Source organism: Bombina bombina, chromosome 5 (assembly GCF_027579735.1).
Source record: "Bombina bombina isolate aBomBom1 chromosome 5, aBomBom1.pri, whole genome shotgun sequence".
NCBI lineage: Eukaryota > Metazoa > Chordata > Amphibia > Anura > Bombinatoridae > Bombina > Bombina bombina.
In genome coordinates this window covers 1,160,842,139-1,160,868,459 of record NC_069503.1, presented here as the reverse complement: position 1 = coordinate 1,160,868,459, position 26,321 = coordinate 1,160,842,139, and positions in this window count along the sequence as shown.

Here is a 26,321-nt window from a genome sequence, read left to right as displayed (position 1 = left end):
GGATATAGAGAAAAAAACACAGGGGAACAGAAAGACACATGGAAGGATATAGAAAAAAACACAGGGGAACAGAAAGACACATGGAAGGATATAGAAAAAACCACAGGGGAACAGAAAGACACATGGAAGGATATAGACAAAAAAACATAGGGGAACAGAAAGACACATGGAAGGATATAGAGAAAAACACACACAAAGGAACAGAAAGACACATGGAAGGATATAGAGAAAAAAACACAGGGGAACAGAAAGACACATGGAAGGATATAGAAAAAAACACAGGGGAACAGAAAGACACATGGAAGGATATAGAAAAAAACACAGGGGAACAGAAAGACACATGGAAGGATATAGAGAAAAAAACACAAGGAACAGAAAGACACATGGAAGGATATAGATAAAAAAACAGGGGAACATAAAGACACATGGAAGGATATAGAGAAAAAAACACAGAGGAACAGAAATACACATGGAAGGATATAGAGAAAAACACACACAAAGGAACAGAAAGACACATGGAAGGATATAGATAAAAAAACACAGGAGAACAGAAAGACACATGGAAGGATATAGAAAAAAACACAGGGGAACAGAAAGACACATGGAAGGATATAGAGAAAAAAACACACAGGGGAACAGAAAGACACATGGAAGGATATAGAAAAAAACACACAGGAACAGAAAGACACATGGAAGGATATAGAGAAAAAACACAGGGGAACAGAAAGACACATGGAAGGATATAGAGAAAAAACACACAGGGGAACAGAAAGACACATGGAAGGATATAGAAAAAAACACAGGGGAACAGAAAGACACATGGAAGGATATAGAGAAAAAAAACACAGGGGAACAGAAAGACACATGGAAGGATATAGAGAAAAAAACACAGGGGAACAGAAAGACACATGGAAGGATATAGAAAAAACACACAGGAACAGAAAGACACATGGAAGGATATAGAGAAAAAACACAGGGGAACAGAAAGACACATGGAAGGATATAGAGAAAAAACACAGGGGAACAGAAAGACACATGGAAGGACTAAGAGAAAAAAAACACAGGGGAACAGAAAGACACATAGAAGGATATAGAGAAAAAACACAGGGGAACAGAAAGACACATGGAAGGATATAGAGAAAACACAGGGGAACAGAAAGACACATGGAAGGATATAGAGAAAAAACACAGGGGAACAGAAAGACACATGGAAGGATATAGAGAAAAAACACAGGGGAACAGAAAGACACATGGAAGGATATAGAGAAAAAACACAGGGGAACAGAAAGACACATGGAAGGATATAGAGAAAAAACACACAGGGGATCAGAAAGACACATGGAAGGATATAGAGAAAAAACACAGGGGAACAGAAAGACACATGGAAGGATATAGAGAAAAACACAGGGGAACAGAAAGACACATGGAAGGATATAGAGAAAAAACACAGGGGAACAGAAAGACACATGGAAGGATATAGAGAAAAAACACAGGGGAACAGAAAGACACATAGAAGGATATAGAGAAAAAACACAGGGGAACAGAAAGACACATGGAAGGATATAGAGAAAAAAACACAGGGGATCAGAAAGACACATGGAAGGATATAGAGAAAAAAACACAGGGGAACAGAAAGACACATGGAAGGATACAGAGAAAAAACACACAGGAACAGAAAGACACATGGAAGGATATAGAAAAAAAACACACAGGAACAGAAAGACACATGGAAGGATATAGAAAAAAAACACACAGGAACAGAAAGACACATGGAAGGATATAGAGAAAAAACACACAAAGGAACAGAAAGACACATGGAAGGATATAGATTAAAAAACACAGGGGAACAGAAATACACATGGGAGGATATAGAGAAAAACACAGGGGAACAGAAAGACACATGGAAGGATATAGAGAAAAACACAGGGGAACAGAAAGACACATGGAAGGATATAGAGAAAAAACACACAGGAACAGAAAGACACATGGAAGGATATAGAGAAAAACACAGGGGAACAGAAAGACACATGGAAGGATATAGAGAAAAACACAGGGGAACAGAAAGACACATGGAAGGATATATATAAAAAAGAAGAACATTTGAGAGAGGCAGGAGATGCTGAAACACAGTGGGTTGAGGAGTAAGGCCATATAGAAAGAGGGAGTAAAACACACACAGATGTAACTAGACAGAGGGAGACACTTATGAGAAGAGAAAAAAAAGCAGAGAAAAAAGGAAATTAAGCCAGGGAAAGACTACATAAAGTACAGATTCTCATAGATAGGTATAGATAAACACATTAGTAAAAGAGAGAGAGAGGAGCCCTGTGTTTACAGAGCAGTCAGACAGCAACTTCAGTGAAGTGAGAGGATTAGGAGAAATCAAGGCAAGGAAAAATATCCCTCATGATCTAACTAGTAGCAGGTCCTGAATGAGACTAAAAGTGCTTACTCTGGCTGCTGGTGAGCACTACACTGCTAGGATGATTAGGTAGAAGGTTGCAGGCTCCTGTGACAGCTTGGAAAGCTGCTTTCCCTTGCAATCTTTATGCTCCCTCAACACTTCCTGACTGAAATCTAGCCAGGCAAATATATCAATCTGAGAGTAAAAAAAAATATTGGCAAACAACTTGTTATTTTGAAAAAACAACTTGTTACCGTGAGAAAACAAGTTTGTTATTCTGAAAAACAACTTGTTACCGTGAGAAAACAATTTTGTTATTTTAAAAAAACAACTTGTTACCGTGAGAAAACAATTTTGTTATTTAGAAAAAACAACTTGTTACCGTGAGAAAACAATTTTGTTATTCTGAAAAAACAACTTGTTATAGAGAAAAAACAATTTTGTTATTCTGAAAAAACAACTTGTTACCGTGAGAAAACAATTTTGTTATTTAGAGAAAACAACATGTTATCGTGGAAAACCAATGCCAGGCAGCAGCGCAGCTCACAGGTATGAGAGGTCCTATCCCTCACATAGCACTTACCTTATAACTCTGCCAGGCAGCAGCGCAGCTCACAGGTATGAGAGGTCCTATCCCTCACATAGCACTTACCTTATAACTCTGCCAGGTATGAGAGGTCCTCTCCCTCACATAGCACTTACCTTATAACTCTGCCAGGCAGCAACGCAGCTCACAGGTATGAGAGGTCCTCTCCCTCACATAGCACTTACATTATAACTCTGCCAGGCAGCAGCGCAGCTCACAGGTATGAGAGGTCCTCTCCCTCACATAGCACTTACCTTATAACTCTGCCAGGCAGCAGCGCAGCTCACAGGTATGAGAGGTCCTCTCCCTCAGATAGCACTTACCTTATAACTCTGCCAGGCAGCAGCGCAGCTCACAGGTATGAGAGGTCCTCTCCCTCACATAGCACTTACCTTATAACTCTGCCAGGCAGCAGCGCAGCTCACAGGTATGAGAGGTCCTCTCCCTCACATAGCACTTACCTTATAACTCTGCCAGGCAGCAATGCAGCTCACAGGTATGAGAGGTCCTCTCCCTCACATAGCACTTACCTTATAACTCTGCCAGGCAGCAGCGCAGCTCACAGGTATGAGAGGTCCTCTCCCTCACATAGCACTTACCTTATAACTCTGCCAGGCAGAAGCGCAGCTCACAGGTATCAGAGGTCCTCTTCCTCACATAGCACTTACCTTATAACTCTGCCAGGCAGCAATGCAGCTCACAGGTATGAGAGGTCCTATCCCTCACATAGCACTTACCTTATAACTCTGCCAGGCAGCAGCGCAGCTCACAGGTATGAGAGGTCCTATCCCTCACATAGCACTTACCTTATAACTCTGCCAGGCAGCAGCGCAGCTCACAGGTATGAGAGGTCCTATCCCTCACATAGCACTTACCTTATAACTCTGCCAGGCAGCAGCGCAGCTCACAGGTATGAGAGGTCCTATCCCTCACATAGCACTTACCTTATAACTCTGCCAGGCAGCAGCGCAGCTCACAGGTATGAGAGGTCCTATCCCTCACATAGCACTTACCTTATAACTCTGCCAGGCAGCAGCACAGCTCACAGGTATGAGAGGTCCTATCCCTCACATAGCACTTACCTTATAACTCTACCAGGCAGCAGCGCAGCTCACAGGTATGAGAGGTCCTCTCCCTCACATAGCACTTACCTTATAACTCTGCCAGGCAGCAGCGCAGCTCACAGGTATGAGAGGTCCTCTCCCTCACATAGCACTTACCTTATAACTCTGCCAGGCAGCAGCGCAGCTCACAGGTATGAGAGGTCCTCTCCCTGACATAGCACTTACCTTATAACTCTGCCAGGCAGCAGCGCAGCTCACAGGTATGAGAGGTCCTATCCCTCACATAGCACTTACCTTATAACTCTGCCAGGCAGCAATGCAGCTCACAGGTATGAGAGGTCCTCTCCCTCACATAGCACTTACCTTATAACTCTGCCAGGCAGCAGCGCAGCTCACAGGTATGAGAGGTCCTCTCCCTCACATAGCACTTACCTTATAACTCTGCCAGGCAGCAATGCAGCTCACAGGTATGAGAGGTCCTATCCCTCACATAGCACTTACCTTATAACTCTGCCAGGCAGCAACGCAGCTCACAGGTATGAGAAGTCCTCTCTCTCACATAGCACTTACCTTATAACTCTGCCAGGCAGCAGCGCAGCTCACAGGTATGACAGGTCCTATCCCTCACATAGCACTTACCATATAACTCTGCCAGGCAGCAGCGCAGCTCACAGGTATGAGAGGTCCTCTCCCTCACATAGCACTTACCTTATAACTCTGCCAGGCAGCAACGCAGCTCACAGGTATGAGAGGTCCTCTCCCTCACATAGCACTTACCTTATAACTCTGCCAGGCAGCAATGCAGCTCACAGGTATGAGAGGTCCTATTCCTCACATAGCACTTACCTTATAACTCTGCCAGGCAGCAACGCAGCTCACAGGTATGAGAGGTCCTATCCCTCACATAGCACTTACCTTATAACTCTGCCAGGCAGCAGCGCAGCTCACAGGTATGAGAGGTCCTATCCCTGGGAGGCGCAGTGAGAATTATGTCCCACAAGTTACCATTGCTCTAAAGCCACCAAAGCTCTACTGAAGAGACAGATATGGACTACGTCTACACCCTAGAACAAAGCAGCACAATCTTGTACTAGTTCAAAAAATTTATGCTTACCTGATAAATTACTTTCTCTTGTGGTGTATCCAGTACACGGATTCATCCTTTACTTGTGGGATATTCTACTTCCTAACAGGAAGTGGCAAAGAGAGCACACAGCAGAGCTGTCCATATAGCTCCCCCTCTAGCTCCACCCCCCAGTCATTCGACCGAAGGTTAGGAAGAAGAAGGAGAAACCATAGGGTGCAGTGGTGACTGTAGTTTAAAAATAAAAACCACCTGTCTTAAAATGACAGGGCGGGCCGTGGAATTGATACACCGCAAGAGAAATAAATTTATCAGGTAAGCATAAATTATGTTTTCTCTTGTAAGGTGTATCCAGTCCACGGATTCATCTTTTACTTGTGGGATACCAATACCAAAGCTTTAGGACACGGATGAAGGGAGGGAACAAGACAGGTACCTTAAACGGAAGGCACCACTGCTTGTAAAACCTTTCTCCCAAAAATAGCCTCCGAAGAAGCAAAAGTATCGAATTTGGAAAATTTGGAAAAAGTATGCAGTGAAGACAAAGTCGCTGCCTTACAAATCTGTTCAACAGAAGCCTCATTTTTAAAAGCCCTTGTGGAAGCCACTGCTCTGGTAGAATGAGCAGTAATTGTTTCAGGAGGCTGCTGGCCAGCAGTCTCATAGGCCAAACGGATGATGCTTTTCAGCCAAAAGGAAAGAGAGGTAGCGGTCGCCTTCTGACCTCTCCTCTTACCGGAATAGATAAAAAACAAAGAAGTTGTTTGTCTGAAATCCTTAGTTGCTTGTAAATAGAACTTTAAAGCACGAACCACATCAAGATTGTGTATTAGACGTTCCTTCTTCGACGAAGGATTAGGACACAGAGAAGGAACAACAATTTCCTGGTTAATATTACTATTAGACACAACCTTAGGAAGAAAACCGGGTTTGGTACGTAAAACTACCTTATCTGCATGGAACACCAGGTAAGGTGAATCACACTGTAAAGCAGATAACTCTTAAACTCGTCGAGCAGAAGAGATAGCTACCAAAAACAAAACTTTCCAAGATAAGAGCTTAATATCTATGGAATGTAAAGGTTTAAACGGAACCCCTTGCAAAACTGAAAGAACTAAATTCAGACTCCATGGCGGAGCCACAGGTCTATAAACAGGCTTGATTCTAACTAAAGCCTGACTAAACGTACCTCTGCCAGACGTTTGTGAAAAAGAATAGACAAAGCAGATATCTGTCCCTTTAAGGAACTAGCTGATAATACTTTCTCCAATCCATCTTGGAGAAAGGACAAAATCCTGGGAATCCTAACCTTACTCCATGAGTAACCCTTGGATTTGCACCAAAAAAGGTATTTTCGCCAAATCTTATGGTAGATCTTCCTGGTGACAGGGTATCAATAACCGACGCTTTGATAGAATTAGGCGTTCAATCTCCAAGCAGTCAGACGCAGAGAAATTAGATTTGGACGTTTGAAGGGACCCTGTATTAGAAGGTCCTGCCTCATTGGCAGCGTCCAAGGTGGCACAGATGACATGACCACTAGGTCTGCATACCAAGTCCTGCGTGGCCACACAGGCGCTATTAGAATCACCGAAGCCCCCTCCTGCTTGATTCTGGCAACCAGACGAAGGAGGAGAGGAAACGGTGGAAAAACATAGGCCAGATTGAAGGACCAAGGCGCTGCTAGAGCATCTATCAGCACCGCCTGGGGATCCCGGGACCTGGACCCGTAAAGAGGAAGCTTGGTGTTCTGACATGACGCCATCAGATCCAATTCTGGAGTGCCCCATAGCTGAGCAAATACCTCCGGGTGGAGTTCCCACTCCCCCGGGTGAAAAGTCTGACGACTTAGGAAATCCGCCTCCCAGTTGTCTACTCCTGGGATGTGAATTGCTGAGAGGTGGCAAGAGTGATCCTCCGCCCACCTGATTATTTTGGTTACTTCCATCATTGCTAAGGAACTCTTTGTTGACATAAGCTACAGTCGTGATGTTGTCCGACTGAAATCTGATGAATTTGGCCGCAGCTAGCTGAGGCCATGCCTGAAGCGCGTTGAATATCGCCCTCAGTTCCAGAATGTTTATCGGGAGAAGAGCTTCTTCCCGAGACCATAAGCCCTGAGCTTTCAGGGAGTCCCAGACTGCACCCCAGCCCAACAGACTGGCGTCGGTCGTTACGATGATCCACTCTGGTCTGCGGAAACACATTCCCTGAGACCGGTGATCCAGAGACAACCACCAGAGAAGAGAATCTCTGGTCCCCTGGTCCAACTGTATTTGAGGAGACAAATCTGCATAATCCCCATTCCACTGTCTGAGCATGCATAGTTGCAGTGGTCTGAGATGTATCCGTGCAAAAGGAACTATGTCCATTGTCGCTACCATTAATTCGATTGTCTCCATGCACTGAGCTACAGATGGCCGAGGAATGGAATGAAGAGCTCGGCAAGTAGTTAAGAGTTTTAACTTTCTGACCTCCGTCAGAAATATTTTCATTACTACTGAGTCTATTAGTGTTCCTAGGAAGGGAACTTTTGTGAGGGGGGAGAGAGAACTCTTTTTGATGTTCACCTTCCACCCGTGAGACCTCAGAAAGGCCACTACAATTTCCGTGTGAGACTTGGCTCTTTGGAAAGTCGACGCCTGAATTAAGATGTCGTCTAGATAAGGCGCCACTGCTATGCCCCGCGGTCTTAGCACCGCCAGGAGGGACTCTAGCACCTTTGTGAAAATTCTGGGAGCAGTGGCCAATCCGAAAGGGAGAGACACAAACTGATAATGCTTGTCCAGAAAGGCAAACCTGAGAAACTGGTGATGATCTTTGTGGATAGGAATGTGTAGATACGCATCCTTTAGATCCACGGTAGTCATATATTGACCCTCCTGGATCATTGGTAAGATTGTCCGAATGGTCTCCATCTTGAATGATGAATTTGTTTAGTATTTTGAGATCCAGATTGGTCTGAAAGTTCCTTCTTTTTTGGGAACCACAAACAGGTTTGAGTAAAACCCCAGCCCTTGTTCCGCAATTGGAACTGGGTGGATCACTCCCATTGTATGTAGGTCTTCTACACAGCGTAAGAACGCCTCTTTCTTTGTCGTGTCTGTAGACAGACGAGAAATATGGAACCTTCCCCTTGGAGGGGATTCCTTGAATTCTAGAAGATATCCCTGGGAAACAATCTCTAAGGCCCAGGGATCGTGTACGTCTCTTGCCCAGGCCTGAGCGAAGAGAGAGAGTCTGCCCCCTACTAGATCCGGTCTCGGATTTGGGGCAACCCCATCATGCTGTCTTGGAGGCAGCTGCAGGCTTCTTGGCCTGTTTACCCTTGTTCCAGCCCTGTTAAGGTTTCCAGGCTGCCCTGGGTTGTGAAGTGTTACTCTCTTGCTTTGCAGCAGGGGAGGATGAAGCGAGACCGCTCCTGAAATTCCAAAAGGAACAAAAATTATTTTGTTTGTTCTTCGTCTTGAAGGACTTGTCCTGGGGGAGAGCATGGCCTTTTCCCCCAGTGATTTCTGAAATAATCTCTTTCAATTCAGGCCCAAAGAGGGTCTTTCCTTTGAAAGGGATGTTCAATAGTTTGGATTTTGACGACACATCGGCCGACCAGGACTTGAGCCATAGCGCCCTGCGCGCCAGAATGGCGAAACCTGAATTTTTTGCAGCTAACTTAGCTAGTTGGAAAGCGGCATCTGTGATAAAAGAATTAGCCAGCTTAAGAGCCTTAATTCTGTCCATAATGTCCTCATATGAGGTCTCCGTCTGGAGCGCATCTTCCAGCGCCTCGAACCAGAAAGTAGCTGCAGTAGTTACAGGAACAATGCACGCTATAGGTTGGAGAAGAAAACCTTGTTGAACAAAAATTTTCTTAAGTAAACCCTCTAATTTTTATCCATAGGGTCTTTAAAAGCACAACTGTCCTCAATTGGTATGGTTGTGCGTTTAGCAAGTGAAGAAACAGCCCCCTCCACCTTAGGGACCGTCTGCCACGAGTCCCGCGTGGAGTCAGATATGGGGAACATTTTCTTAAAAACAGGAGGAGGAACAAACGGAATACCTGGTCTATCCCACTCCCTAGTTACTATATCCGCAATCCTCTTAGGTACCGGGAACACATCAGTGTAAACAGGAACTTCTAGGTACTTGTCCATTTTACACAATTTCTCTGGAACCACCAAAGGGTCGCAGTCATCCAGAGTAACTAATACCTCCCTGAGCAATAAGCGGAGGTGTTCTAGTTTAAATTTAAAAGCCAACGTATCTGAGTCTGTCTGAGGAGCAACCTTTCCCGAATCGGAAATTTCTCCCTCAGACAGCACATCCCTCGCCCCCATTTTAGAGCGTTGTGAGTGTATATCGGATACGGCTACCAAAGCGTCAGAATGCTCAGGATCTGTTCTTAAAACAGAGCTATCACGCTTTGTAGGTAACACGGGCAGTTTAGATAAAAACACTGAGAGGGTATTATCCATAACTGCCGCCAAGTCGCTTGAGCGGGCGTAACTGGTTGTGACACTTGGGGAGAGTTTAATGGGCTAACCTCATTACCTTCTGTCTGAGAATCATCTTGGGCCACATTTTTAAGTGCAACAATATGTTCTTTAAAGTGTATAGACATATCAGTACAAGTGGGACACATTCTGAGAGGGGGTTCCACCATGGCTTCTAAACACATTGAACAAGGATTTTCCTTTGTGTCAGACATGTTTAATAGACTAGTAGTAAGACAAACAGGTTTAGAAATCACTTTAATCAAGTAAAAACACACTTTGCAAAAAACGTTACTGTGCCTTTAAGAGATAAAAATGGCACACAATTTTCCAAAACAGTGAAAAATGCAGCAAACTTTTCGAAATTTTCACAGTACAGGTATACCTCACTTTACAGCGCTTCACTTTACAGCGCTTCGCTAATACAGCGCTTTGTGGAGCTGAAGTCAACTTCCAAATATTTGAAACAGTGCTGTAATCTTCGTGAGATTGCGAGAAAAGTGACTGGCACCATTTTGTTATGTGCAGTTCACTCTGTTTACAGCATTACAGTACAATCTGTGTCTCAGTGTTATAGTCTGGAAAATTTTACTACAGTAATTGTCACTATTTTACAGGTACAGTATTTATTGAATACTGTGCTGTGCTAGTGTTAAACTAAACTTAGCCCCTATTGCACCTCTAATATAGGTTAGTTTAAACATGTTTTTAAGTTTTTAAACACACTGGCAAGTGAAAAGAAAGCTAAAACTGCCTGGTTTCACTTTAAGGCGGTTTTCACTTTACAGCGGGGCTCCGGTCCCTAACCCGCTGTATGAGCGGGGTATACCTGTATGTACCTAAAGTATTGGTAAGATTGCACAACTAGCAAGAAAAACGATTAACCCCTTAATGCCCAAACCGGATCAATAGCAAGCTAACAACCGGTTAAAACGACTTCAGCACCTTGCCACAGCTCTGCTGTGGCCCTACCTGCCCTTAGGAACCAGATTTGTGGGGAAAAAGCTTCTTATAGGTCCTCAAACTGCAGCAGGACCCTCCATGTGAAACAGCCTGAAGATCTAGTCAATCTAACTGCGCATCTGAGGCGCAAAATTAGGCCCCTCCCACCTTACTCCGGTGCTGTGAGGCCTAAAAAAACACTTCTAAGTGTTATAATAATAGCCATGTGGGTAACAACCCCTGAAAGAAACCCAAAGGAACCTTCAAAGTGTCTCAAAAACGATATTTATTAGTAAAAACCGTTTGCCATAAAATAGTGTCAACCAGCATAAATTAGCCCTGTTATGTAAGCTTGTAATTCCATACTTAGTCTCTGAATAAAGCTTACCCTTCCCTCATGGGGATCTTATCAGTCCTTTTCTAGCATTATCTCAGACTTGTCTAGAAATAAATGACTGAACATACCTTATTGCAGCCTAACCTGCAAACCGTTCCCCCCAACTGAAGTTTTATTGTACTCCTCAGTCCTTTGGGGGAACAGCAGTGGATTTTAGATACAACATGCTAAAATCATCTTCCTCCCTGCAGAAATCTTCATCTCTTTTCTGCTAGAGAGTAAATAGTACACACCGGTACCATTTAAAATAACAAACTTTTGCTTGTAGAACAAAAACTACAAATCTAACACCACATTCACTTTACCCTTCCGAGAGGGACCCTATTGCTTAGAGACGGCAAAGAGAATGACTGGGGGGTGGAGCTAGAGGGGGAGCTATATGGACAGCTCTGCTGTGTGCTCTCTTTGCTACTTCCTGTTAGGAAGGAGAATATCCCACAAGTAAAGGATGAATCCGTGGACTGGATACACCTTACAAGAGAAATAATAAACTCTTGATTAAAGAATCTTTTCTAACACCTCACTTTACCACATCCTTGCTTTAACATAGGCAAAGAGAATGACTGGGGTGGGAGGGAAGGGAGGAGCTATTTAACAACTTTGCTGTGGTGCTCTTTGCCCCCTCCTGCTGACCAGGAGGTGAATATCCCATTAGTAATTAAGATGATCCGTGGACTCATCGTGTCATTAAAAACAAAATGGTTTGGGAATAGAAAAGTGCTACTTGTATTTATTGCCCTATAACTTGCAAAAAAAAGCAAAGAACATGTAAACATTGGGTATTTCTAAACTTAGAACAAAATTTAGAAACTATTTAGCATAGGAGTTTTTTTGGTGGTTGTAGATGTGTAACAGATATTGGGAGTCAAAGTTAGTGTGTGGTTTTTTTCAAATTTTTCATCATTTTTTATAATTTTGTTAATGGTAAATTATAAGATATAATGAAAATAATGGTACCTTTAGAAAGTCCATTTAATGGCAAGAAAAACGGTATATAATATGTGTGGGTACAGTAAATGAGTAAGACGAAACATAGCTAAATACAAACACCGCAGAAAACTAAATATAGCCCTGGTCCCCAACGGTAAGAAAATTGAAAAATAGTCCGTCACTAAGGGGATAAAGGGACAGTCAAGTCAAAATTAAACTTTCATGATTCAGATAGGGCAGTAATGTTAAACAACTTCTCAATTTACTTTTATCATCAAATTTGTTTTGTTCTCTTGCGGCTAGATTTAGAGTTCTGCAGCCAAAGGGGTGCGTTAGCTACGCATGCTTTTTTTTCCCCGCACCTTTTAAATACCGCTGGTATTTAGAGTTCACAGAAGGGCTGCGTTAGGCTCCAAAAAAGGGAGCGTAGAACATATTTAAAGCCACTGCAACTCTCGATACCAGCGGTGCTTACGGACGCGGCCAGCTTAAAAAACGTGCTCGTGCACGATTCCCCCATAGGAAACAATGGGGCTGTTTGAGCTGAAAAAAAACCTAACACCTGCAAAAAAGCAGCGTTCAGCTCCTAACGCAGCCCCATTGTTTCCTATGGGGAAACACTTCCTAAGTCTGCACCTAACACCCTAACATGTACCCCGAGTCTAAACACCCCTAAACTTACACTTATTAACCCCTAATCTGCCGCCCCCGCTATCGCTGACCCCTGCATACTATTATTAACCCCTAATCTGCCGCTCCGTACACCGCCGCAACCTATGTTATCCCTATGAACCCCTAATCTGCTGCCCCTAACACCGCCGACCCCTATATTATATTTATTAACCCCTAATCTGCCGCCCCCAACGTCGCCTCCACCTACCTACAATAATTAACCCCTAATCTGCCGACCGGACCGCACCGCTACTCTAATAAATGTATTAACCCCTAAAGCTAAGTCTAACCCTAACACTAACACCCCCCTAAGTTAAATATAATTTAAATCTAACGAAATAAATTAACTCTTATTAAATAAATTATTCCTATTTAAAGCTAAATACTTACCTGTAAAATAAATCCTAATATAGCTACAATATAAATTATAATTATATTGTAGCTATTTTAGGATTAATATTTATTTTACAGGCAACTTTGTAATTATTTTAACCAGGTACAATAGCTATTAAATAGTTATTAACTATTTAATAGCCACCTACTTAAAATAATTACAAAATGACCTGTAAAATAAATCCTAACCTAAGTTACAATTAAACCTAACACTACACTATCAATAAATTAATTAAATACAATACCTACAATTACCTACAATTAACCTAACACTACACTATCAATAAATTAATTAAATACAATACCTACAAATAAATACAATGGAATAAACTAACTAAAGTACAAAAAATAAAAAAGAACTAAGTTACAAAAAATAAAAAAATATTTACAAACATTAGAAAAATATTACAACAATTTTAAACTAATTACACCTACTCTAAGCCCCCTAATAAAATAACAAAGACCCCCAAAATAAAAAAAATGCCCTACCCTATTCTAAATTAAAAAAGTTCAAAGCTCTTTTACCTTACCAGCCCTGAAAAGGGCCATTTGCGGGGCATGCCCCAAAGAATTCAGCTCTTTTGCCTGTACAAAAAACACATACAATACCCCCCCCCCAACATTACAACCCACCACCCACATACCCCTAATCTAACCCAAACCCTCCTTAAATAAACCTAACACTAAGCCCCTGAAGATCTCCCTACCTTGTCTTCACCATGCCAGGTTCACCGATCGATCCAGAAGAGCCTCCGATGTCTTCATCCAAGCCCAAGCGGGGGCTAAAGAGTGACGTCCATCCTCCGGCTGAAGTCTTGATCCAAGCGGCAAATGAAGAAGTCCATCTTCGGGAAGAAATCTTCATCCTATCCGGGCAGAAGAGGACATCCGGACCGGCAAACATCTTCATCCAAGCCGCATCTTCTATGTCGTTCCATCCGATGACGACCGGCTCCATCTTGAAGACCTCCACTGCGGATCCATCCTCTTCTTCCGACAACTAGACGACGAATGAAGGTTCCTTTAAGGGACGTCATCCAAGATGGCGTTCCTCGAATTCCGATTGGCTGATAGGATTCTATCAGCCAATCGGAATTAAGGTAGGAAAATTCGGATTGGCTGATGGAATCAGCCAATCAGAATCAAGTTCAATCCGATTGGCTGATCCGATCAGCCAATCAGATTGAGCTCGCATTCTATTGGCTGATCGGAACATTTATTATAGTAGCGGTGTGGTCCGGTCGGCAGATTAGGGGTTAATTATTGTAGGTAGGTGGAGGCGACGTTGGGGGCGGCAGATTAGGGGTTAATAAATAGAATATAGGGGTCGGCTGTGTTAGGGGCAGCAGATTAGGGGTATATAGGTATAATGTAGGTTGCGGCGGTGTACGGAGCGGCAGATTAGGGGTTAAAAAAAATATGCAGGTGTCAGCGATAGCGGGGGCAGCAGATTAGGGGTTAATAAATATTATGTAGGTGTCGGCGGTATTAGGGGCAGCAGATTAGGGGTACATAGGGATAACGTAGGTTGCGGCGGTGTACGAAGCGGCAGATTAGGGGTTAATAATAATATGCAGGGGTCAGCGATAGCGGGGGCGGCAGATTAGGGGTTAATAAATATAATATAGGGGTCGGCGGTATTAGGGGCAGCAGATTAGGGGTACATAGGGATAACGTAGGTGGCGGCGGTGTACGGAGCGGCAGATTAGGGGTTAAAAAATGTAATAGAGTGGCGGCGATGTGGGGGGCCTCGGTTTAGGGGTACATAGGTAGTTTATGGGTGTTAGTGTACTTTAGAGCACAGTAGTTAAGAGCTTTATGAACCGGCGTTAGCCCAGAAAGCTCTTAACTACTGACTTTTTTCTGCGGCTGGAGTTTTGTCGTTAGATTTCTAACGCTCACTTCAGCCACGACTCTATAGACAGCGCTAATGATCAGCACAAGCACCTATAAGCAGAGTGTAGGTGATTCCTCTATAACAGTAAACATAAGTTTAGCTAAAGCTATAGACAGCGCTAATGATCAGCACAATCACCTATAAGCAGAGTGTGGGTGATTCCTCTATAACAGTAAACATAAATTTAGCTAAAGCTATAGACAGCTCTAATGATCAGCACAATCACCTATAAGCAGAGTGTGGGTGATTCCTCTATAACAGTAAACATAAGTTTAGCTAAAGCTATAGACAGCTCTAATAATCAGCACAAGCACCTATAAGCAGAGTGTGGGTGATTCCTCTATAACAGTAAACATAAGTTTAGCTAAAGCTATAGACAGCTCTAATGATCAGCACAAGCACCTATAAGCAGAGTGTAGGTGATTCCTCTATAACAGTAAACATAAGTTTAGCTAATGCTATAGACAGCTCTAATAATCAGCACAAGCACCTATAAGCAGAGTGTAGGTGATTCCTCTATAACAGTAAACATAAGACAGCTCTAATGATCAGCACAAGCACCTATAAGCAGAGTGTAGGTGATTCCTCTATAACAGTAAACATAAGTTTAGCTAAAGCTATAGACAGCTCTAATAATCAGCACAAGCACCTATAAGCAGAGTGTGGGTGATTCCTCTATAACAGTAAACATAAGTTTAGCTAAAGCTATAGACAGCGCTAATGATCAGCACAAGCACCTATAAGCAGAGTGTAGGTGATTCCTCTATAACAGTAAACATAAGTTTAGCTAAAGCTATAGACAGCTCTAATGATCAGCACAATCACCTATAAGCAGAGTGTAGGTGATTCCTCTATAACAGTAAACATAAGTTTAGCTAAAGCTATAGACAGCGCTAATGATCAGCACAATCACCTATAAGCAGAGTGTGGGTGATTCCTCTATAACAGTAAACATAAGTTTAGCTAAAGCTATAGACAGCTCTAATGATCAGCACAATCACCTATAAGCAGAGTGTGGGTGATTCCTCTATAACAGTAAACACAAGTTTAGCTAAAGCTATAGACAGCTCTAATGATCAGCACAAGCACCTATAAGCAGAGTGTAGGTGATTCCTCTATAACAGTAAACATAAGTTTAGCTAAAGCTATAGACAGCTCTAATGATCAGCACAATCACCTATAAGCAGAGTGTGGGTGATTCCTCTATAACAGTAAACACAAGTTTAGCTAAAGCTATAGACAGCGCTAATGATCAGCACAAGCACCTATAAGCAGAGTGTAGGTGATTCCTCTATAACAGTAAACATAAGTTTAGCTAAAGCTATAGACAGCGCTAATGATCAGCACAAGCACCTATAAGCAGAGTGTGGGTGATTCCTCTATAACAGTAAACATAAGTTTAGCTAAAGCTATAGACAGCTCTAATGATCAGCACAAGCACCTATAAGCAGAGTGTAGGTGATTCCTCTATAACAGTAAACATAAGTTTAGCTAAAGCTATAGACAGCGCTAATGATCAGCACAAGCACCTATAAGCAGAGTGTAGGTGATTCCTCTATAACAGTAAACATAAGACAGCTCTAATGATCAGCACAAGCACCTATAAGCAGAGTGTAGGTGATTCCTCTATAACAGTAAACATAAGTTTAGCTAAAGCTATAGACAGCGCTAATGATCAGCACAAGCACCTATAAGCAGAGTGTAGGTGATTCCTCTATAACAGTAAACATAAGACAGCTCTAATGATCAGCACAAGCACCTATAAGCAGAGTGTAGGTGATTCCTCTATAACAGTAAACATAAGTTTAGCTAAAGCTATAGACAGCTCTAATGATCAGCACAAGCACCTATAAGCAGAGTGTGGGTGATTCCTCTATAACAGTAAACATAAGTTTAGCTAAAGCTATAGACAGCGCTAATGATCAGCACAAGCACCTATAAGCAGAGTGTAGGTGATTCCTCTATAACAGTAAACATAAGACAGCTCTAATGATCAGCACAAGCACCTATAAGCAGAGTGTGGGTGATTCCTCTATAACAGTAAACATAAGTTTAGCTAAAGCTATAGAAAGCGCTAATGATCAGCACAAGCACCTATAAGCAGAGTGTAGGTGATTCCTCTATAACAGTAAACATAAGTTTAGCTAAAGCTATAGACAGCGCTAATGATCAGCACAAGCACCTATAAGCAGAGTGTGGGTGATTCCTCTATAACAGACACACAAGTTTAGCTAAAGCTATAGACAGCGCTAATGATCAGCACAAGCACCTATAAGCAGAGTGTAGGTGATTCCTCTATAACAGACACACAAGTTTAGCTAAAGCTATAGACAGCGCTAATGATCAGCACAAGCACCTATAAGCAGAGTGTAGGTGATTCCTCTATAACAGTAAACATAAGTTTAGCTAAAGCTATAGACAGCTCTAATGATCAGCACAAGCACCTATAAGCAGAGTGTAGGTGATTCCTCTATAACAGTAAACATAAGTTTAGCTAAAGCTATAGACAGCTCTAATGATCAGCACAAGCACCTATAAGCAGAGTGTGGGTGATTCCTCTATAACAGTAAACCTAAGTTTAGCTAAAGCTATAGACAGCTCTAATAATCAGCACAAGCACCTATAAGCAGAGTGTAGGTGATTCCTCTATAACAGTAAACATAAGTTTAGCTAAAGCTATAGACAGCGCTAATGATCAGCACAATCACCTATAAGCAGAGTGTAGGTGATTCCTCTATAACAGTAAACATAAGTTTAGCTAAAGCTATAGACAGCTCTAATGATCAGCACAAGCACCTATAAGCAGAGTGTAGGTGATTCCTCTATAACAGTAAACATAAGTTTAGCTAAAGCTATAGACAGCTCTAATGATCAGCACAGTCACCTATAAGCAGAGTGTAGGTGATTCCTCTATAACAGTAAACATAAGTTTAGCTAAAGCTATAGACAGCTCTAATGATCAGCACAAGCACCTATAAGCAGAGTGTGGGTGATTCCTCTATAACAGTAAACATAAGTTTAGCTAAAGCTATAGACAGCGCTAATGATCAGCACAAGCACCTATAAGCAGAGTGTGGGTGATTCCTCTATAACAGTAAACATAAGTTTAGCTAAAGCTATAGACAGCGCTAATGATCAGCACAAGCACCTATAAGCAGAGTGTAGGTGATTCCTCTATAACAGTAAACATAAGTTTAGCTAAAGCTATAGACAGCTCTAATGATCAGCACAAGCACCTATAAGCAGAGTGTAGGTGATTCCTCTATAACAGTAAACATAAGTTTAGCTAAAGCTATAGACAGCGCTAATGATCAGCACAAGCACCTATAAGCAGAGTGTAGGTGATTCCTCTATAACAGTAAACATAAGTTTAGCTAAAGCTATAGACAGCTCTAATAATCAGCACAAGCACCTATAAGCAGAGTGTGGGTGATTCCTCTATAACAGTAAACATAAGTTTAGCTAAAGCTATAGACAGCGCTAATGATCAGCACAAGCACCTATAAGCAGAGTGTGGGTGATTCCTCTATAACAGTAAACATAAGTTTAGCTAAAGCTATAGACAGCGCTAATGATCAGCACAAGCACCTATAAGCAGAGTGTAGGTGATTCCTCTATAACAGTAAACAAGACAGCTCTAATGATCAGCACAAGCACCTATAAGCAGAGTGTAGGTGATTCCTCTATAACAGTAAACATAAGTTTAGCTAAAGCTATAGACAGCGCTAATGATCAGCACAAGCACCTATAAGCAGAGTGTAGGTGATTCCTCTATAACAGTAAACATAAGTTTAGCTAAAGCTATAGACAGCGCTAATGATCAGCACAAGCACCTATAAGCAGAGTGTAGGTGATTCCTCTATAACAGTAAACATATGTTTAGCTAAAGCTATAGACAGCTCTAATGATCAGCACAAGCACCTATAAGCAGAGTGTGGGTGATTCCTCTATAACAGTAAACATAAGTTTAGCTAAAGCTATAGACAGCTCTAATGATCAGCACAAGCACCTATAAGCAGAGTGTAGGTGATTCCTCTATAACAGTAAACATAAGTTTAGCTAAAGCTATAGACAGCTCTAATGATCAGCACAAGCACCTATAAGCAGAGTGTTGGTGATTCCTCTATAACAGTAAACATAAGTTTAGCTAAAGCTATAGACAGCTCTAATGATCAGCACAAGCACCTATAAGCAGAGTGTGGGTGATTCCTCTATAACAGTAAACCTAAGTTTAGCTAAAGCTATAGACAGCTCTAATGATCAGCACAAGCACCTATAAGCAGAGTGTGGGTGATTCCTCTATAACAGTAAACATAAGTTTAGCTAAAGCTATAGACAGCTCTAATGATCAGCACAAGCACCTATAAGCAGAGTGTAGGTGATTCCTCTATAACAGTAAACATAAGTTTAGCTAAAGCTATAGACAGCTCTAATGATCAGCACAAGCACCTATAAGCAGTGTAGGTGATTCCTCTATAACAGTAAACAAGACAGCTCTAATGATCAGCACAAGCACCTATAAGCAGTGTAGGTGATTCCTCTATAACAGTAAACAAGACAGCTCTAATGATCAGCACAAGCACCTATAAGCAGAGTGTAGGTGATTCCTCTATAACAGTAAACATAAGTTTAGCTAAAGCTATAGACAGCTCTAATGATCAGCACAAGCACCTATAAGCAGAGTGTAGGTGATTCCTCTATAACAGTAAACATAAGACAGCTCTAATGATCAGCACAAGCACCTATAAGCAGAGTGTAGGTGATTCCTCTATAACAGTAAACATAAGTTTAGCTTAAGCTATAGACAGCGCTAATGATCAGCACAAGCACCTATAAGCAGAGTGTAGGTGATTCCTCTATAACAGTAAACATAAGTTTAGCTAAAGCTATAGACAGCTCTAATGATCAGCACAAGCACCTATAAGCAGAGTGTAGGTGATTCCTCTATAACAGACACACAAGTTTAGCTAAAGCTATAGACAGCTCTAATAATCAGCACAAGCACCTATAAGCAGAGTGTAGGAGATTCCTCTATAACAGTAAACATAAGTTTAGCTAAAGCTATAGACAGCGCTAATGATCAGCACAGTCACCTATAAGCAGAGTGTAGGTGATTCCTCTATAACAGACACACAAGTTTAGCTAAAGCTATAGACAGCTCTAATAATCAGCACAATCACCTATAAGCAGAGTGTGGGTGATTCCTCTATAACAGTAAACATAAGTTTAGCTAAAGCTATAGACAGCGCTAATGATCAGCACAAGCACCTATAAGCAGAGTGTAGGTGATTCCTCTATAACAGTAAACATAAGACAGCTCTAATGATCAGCACAAGCACCTATAAGCAGAGTGTAGGTGATTCCTCTATAACAGTAAACATAAGTTTAGCTAAAGCTATAGACAGCGCTAATGATCAGCACAAGCACCTATAAGCAGAGTGTAGGTGATTCCTCTATAACAGTAAACATAAGTTTAGCTAAAGCTATAGACAGCGCTAATGATCAGCACAAGCACCTATAAGCAGAGTGTGGGTGATTCCTCTATAACAGTAAACATAAGTTTAGCTAAAGCTATAGACAGCGCTAATGATCAGCACAAGCACCTATAAGCAGAGTGTAGGTGATTCCTCTATAACAGTAAACATAAGACAGCTCTAATGATCAGCACAAGCACCTATAAGCAGAGTGTAGGTGATTCCTCTATAACAGTAAACATAAGACAGCTCTAATGATCAGCACAAGCACCTATAAGCAGAGTGTAGGTGATTCCTCTATAACAGTAAACATAAGTTTAGCTAAAGCTATAGACAGCGCTAATGATCAGCACAAGCACCTATAAGCAGAGTGTAGGTGATTCCTCTATAACAGTAAACATAAGACAGCTCTAATGATCAGCACAAGCACCTATAAGCAGAGTGTAGGTGATTCCTCTATAACAGACACACAAGTTTAGCTAAAGCTATAGACAGCTCTAATAATCAGCACAAGCACCTATAAGCAGAGTGTAGGTGATTCCTCTATAACAGTAAACATATGTTTAGCTAAAGCTATAGACAGCGCTAATGATCAGCACAAGCACCTATAAGCAGAGTGTAGGTGATTCCTCTATAACAGTAAACATAAGTTTAGCTAAAGCTATAGACAGCGCTAATGATCAGCACAAGCACCTATAAGCAGAGTGTAGGTGATTCCTCTATAACAGTAAACATAAGTTTAGCTAAAGCTATAGACAGCTCTAATGATCAGCACAATCACCTATAAGCAGAGTGTAGGTGATTCCTCTATAACAGTAAACATAAGTTTAGCTAAAGCTATAGACAGCTCTAATGATCAGCACAAGCACCTATAAGCAGAGTGTGGGTGATTCCTCTATAACAGTAAACATAAGTTTAGCTAAAGCTATAGACAGCGCTAATGATCAGCACAAGCACCTATAAGCAGAGTGTAGGTGATTCCTCTATAACAGTAAACATAAGTTTAGCTAAAGCTATAGACAGCGCTAATGATCAGCACAAGCACCTATAAGCAGAGTGTAGGTGATTCCTCTATAACAGTAAACATAAGTTTAGCTAAAGCTATAGACAGCGCTAATGATCAGCACAAGCACCTATAAGCAGAGTGTGGGTGATTCCTCTATAACAGTAAACATAAATTTAGCTAAAGCTATAGACAGCGCTAATGATCAGCACAAGCACCTATAAGCAGAGTGTAGGTGATTCCTCTATAACAGTAAACATAAGACAGCTCTAATGATCAGCACAAGCACCTATAAGCAGAGTGTAGGTGATTCCTCTATAACAGTAAACATAAGTTTAGCTAAAGCTATAGACAGCTCTAATGATCAGCACAATCACCTATAAGCAGAGTGTAGGTGATTCCTCTATAACAGTAAACATAAGTTTAGCTAAAGCTATAGACAGCTCTAATGATCAGCACAAGCACCTATAAGCAGAGTGTGGGTGATTCCTCTATAACAGTAAACATAAGTTTAGCTAAAGCTATAGACAGCGCTAATGATCAGCACAAGCACCTATAAGCAGAGTGTAGGTGATTCCTCTATAACAGTAAACATAAGTTTAGCTAAAGCTATAGACAGCTCTAATGATCAGCACAAGCACATATAAGCAGAGTGTAGGTGATTCCTCTATAACAGTAAACATAAGTTTAGCTAAAGCTATAGACAGCGCTAATGATCAGCACAAGCACCTATAAGCAGAGTGTAGGTGATTCCTCTATAACAGTAAACATAAGACAGCTCTAATGATCAGCACAAGCACCTATAAGCAGAGTGTAGGTGATTCCTCTATAACAGTAAACATAAGTTTAGCTAAAGCTATAGACAGCTCTAATGATCAGCACAGTCACCTATAAGCAGAGTGTAGGTGATTCCTCTATAACAGACACACAAGTTTAGCTAAAGCTATAGACAGCGCTAATGATCAGCACAGTCACCTATAAGCAGAGTGTAGGTGATTCCTCTATAACAGTAAACATAAGTTTAGCTAAAGCTATAGACAGCTCTAATGATCAGCACAGTCACCTATAAGCAGAGTGTAGGTGATTCCTCTATAACAGACACACAAGTTTAGCTAAAGCTATAGACAGCTCTAATAATCAGCACAAGCACCTATAAGCAGAGTGTAGGAGATTCCTCTATAACAGTAAACATAAGTTTAGCTAAAGCTATAGACAGCGCTAATGATCAGCACAAGCACCTATAAGCAGAGTGTAGGTGATTCCTCTATAACAGACACACAAGTTTAGCTAAAGCTATAGACAGCTCTAATAATCAGCACAAGCACCTATAAGCAGAGTGTAGGTGATTCCTCTATAACAGTAAACATAAGTTTAGCTAAAGCTATAGACAGCGCTAATGATCAGCACAAGCACCTATAAGCAGAGTGTAGGTGATTCCTCTATAACAGTAAACATAAGTTTAGCTAAAGCTATAGACAGCTCTAATGATCAGCACAATCAGTAAAACAGTAAACATAAATTTAGCTAAAGTGCCACAGAAATGGTTTTATTTCAGTTCTCTTGGGCATCCAATGGGTTAAGTTTGATTCTTCATGACACAAATTCTATGTACAGTCTGCTCGAGCAGCGCCCCCTGTGTCACAAGTGAGGACACGCAGCTCTCACCTCTAATTAGTGAGTGACAGCTGCTCATTATCTGCACTAATTACGCACCAGCATCTGCTGTAGCCTGAAGATTTACATGTCACTCCACACAGGCTGCAGCACGTGCACAGCCTCCTTATAGAGTGCTTTAACCTCTTTTCTGCTGACATGACCCGGATGCCGCTGACACAAATACACAAAAAAACATGCTCACGTTTTTAAACAGAATAAAAAAAATCACATTTATTTAATAAATACATTGGATTGTACAAATGATCTAAACCAACCGGTATATACACGAGACATCCCTTATAGTGGTTCAGTAATGACGGATCTCACTGGTGCAGTCTGTATGAGACAGGTACCTAGGGAGCGCAGGTAGCACAGCCCATGATTCCTTGTAGATCAATGGACCTCACACAGAGTTCACTTGAAATGGTCCCTTCTTGTCACAAACTGCACATCCTAAGTTTGTCAGCCCAATATTTCACATTTCATAAAGAGGTTGAAAATAAAGTCAGACAACCAATGGGATGCAGCAATGAAATGTGAATAATGCAGAGTTGGCACTAAACGTCACCATTACTGGTACACAGATCCGAGAGGAATCTTCAGTAAAAACAAATTATGCTTACCAGATAATTTAAATTTCCATCGTTACGAGGAGAGTCCACGGCTTCCTTCATTACTTGTGGGAAATACAGAACCTGGCCACCAGGAGGTGGCAAAGATACCCCAGCCAAAGGCTTAAATACCTAACCCACTCCCCTCATCCTCCAGTCATTCTGCTGAGGGAACAAGGAACAGTAGGAGAAATATCAGGGTATAAAAGGAGCCAGAAGAAAAAAAAAAAAATTTGGTCCGCTCAACAGAGAACCAGACGGGAGCCGTGGACTCTCCTCGTAACAATGGAAATTAAATGATCAGGTAAGCATAATTTATGTTTTCCATCTAATATGAGGAGAGTGCACAGCTTCATTCATTATTTGTGGGAAACAAATACCCAAGCTCTAGAAGACACTGAATGAAAAACAGGAGGAAAAAGGAGGCAGACCCTATTCTGAGGGCACCATAGCCTGCAAAACTTTTCTCCCAAAAGCCACTTCAACCGAAACAAAAACGTCAAATTTGTAAAACTTTATAAAAGAATGTAAGGAGGACCAGGTAGCTGCCTTACAAATCTGCTCCATAGAGGCCTTATTCTTAAAGGCTCAAGAAGAAGCCACAGCTCTAGTCGAGTGAGCCGTAATCCTCTGAGGAGGCTTATGTCCCGCTGTCTCATAAGCCAAACGAATCATGCTCCTCAGTCAAAAGGATAGGTAAGTAGAAGAAGCCTTCATCCTTCTGACAACAAACAAAGCAGAAATCCTTCGTAGCCTGAAGATAGAATTTCAAGGCTCGAACCACATCCAAGTTGTGAAGTAACCGTTCCTTTGAAGAAGGTATAGGACACAAAGAAGGAACCACAATTTCCTGACTAATGTTGCGATCAGACACAACCTTAGGGAGAAATCCCAGTCCAGTGCGAAGGACAGCCTTATCTGTATGGAAAACCAGATAAGGGGGTTCACATTGCAAGGCCACTAATTCAGACACTCTGCATGCCGAAGCAATGTCCAGTAGAAAAAGGACCTTCCAAGACAGAGTCTTAATGTTAAGAGAATGCATAGGCTCAAACGGAGGCCCCTGCAAAACCTTCAGAACTAAATTCAAACACGAGGAGGAGCAGAATGTCTAAACACAGGCCTGACCCTGGACAGAGCCTGAACAAAAAAGACTGAATATCAGGGAACTCAGCAAGCTTCTTGTGTAACACAGAGCTGAAATCTGTCCCCTTAAGGAACTGGTGGCAAGTACCTTCTCCAGACCGTCCTGGAGGAAGGAAAGAATTATCGATACCCTGACCTTATGCCAGGAATATCCACGAGATTCACACCAGAGTAAGTAGGTCCTCCACACCTTATGATAGATGCGATGGGTAACCGGCTTTCTGGCTTGAATGAGAGTATCAAAAACCCTCTCAAAAAAACCTCTTCTGACTAAGACTAAGCGTTCAATCTCCATGCAGTCAGCCTCAGAGAATTTAGATTCTGACGCACAAAGGAGCCCTGTACCAGCAGGACCCTGCGATAGGGCAACCTCCATGGAGGGGAGGATGATATCCCCACTAGATCCACGAACCACGTCCTCTGCGGCCATGATGGAGCAATCAGAATAGTTGACGCTTGCTCCTGTTTGATGCGTGCCACTACACAAGGTAGAAGTGGTAACATTTGAAATATGTACACGAGGTTGAATCCCCAAGGCACTGCTAAGGCATCTATCAGTTCTGCCTGGGGATCCCTGGACCACGACCCGTACCTGGGTAGCTTGCAGTTGAGTCTGGATGCCATGAAATCTATCTCTAGATTCCGCTAACTGTTGCAAATCTCCGCAAACACTTCTGGGTGAAGAGACCATTCCCCCGGATGAAAGGATTGTCTGCTGAGAAAGTCCGCTTCCCAGTTGTCCACAACCGGGATGTGGATCGCTAATAGCGAGTATTTGTAGGTCTCTGCCCACTCCAGGATCCGAGATACTTACCTCATGGCTAGGGAGCTTCTCGTTCCCCCCTGGTGGTTGATGTAAGCCACTGAGGTAATGTTGTCCGACTGGAATCTGAGGAACTTGGATGAACCCAGGAGGGGCCAAGCCTTCAGAGCATTGAAGATCGCCCGAAGTTCCAGGATGTTGATCGGGAGAAGAGACTCCGATTCCACCTGCCCTGAGCCTTCCTGGCACCCCTAATCACTCCCCAACCTGAGAGACTCGCGTCCGTAGTCACAATCTATCAAGATGGTCTGAGGAAGGATGTCCCCTGGGACAGCTGTTCTGGACAGAGCCACCAAGAGAGACTTCCTCGACCCGTTGTCCAGAAAGATCAGTTGCGACAGGTCCGAATGATCGCCGTTCCACTGCCTCAGCATGCACAGCTGAAGAGGCCGGAGATGGAATCTGGCGAAAGGAATAACATCTATAGTGGATACCATGAGCCCAATCACCTCCATGCATCGGGCCACTGATGGCCTTGAGGAGGATTGAAGGGCAAGACAGCTGGAGACAATCTTGCAATGTCTCTTGTCTGTTAGGAATATCTTCATGGCAATGGAGTCTATTATCATGCCCAGGAACTCCACTCTGGTAATGGGAACCAGAGAACTCTTTCCTGAGTTTACCTTCCATCCATGATATTGCAGAAGAAAAACTCTCAAATGGTCCTCTGCCAACTGGTAGGACGGAGCCTGAACCAGAATGTTGTCCAGATAAGAAGCCACTGCTATCCCTCTGGATCTCGCCACTGC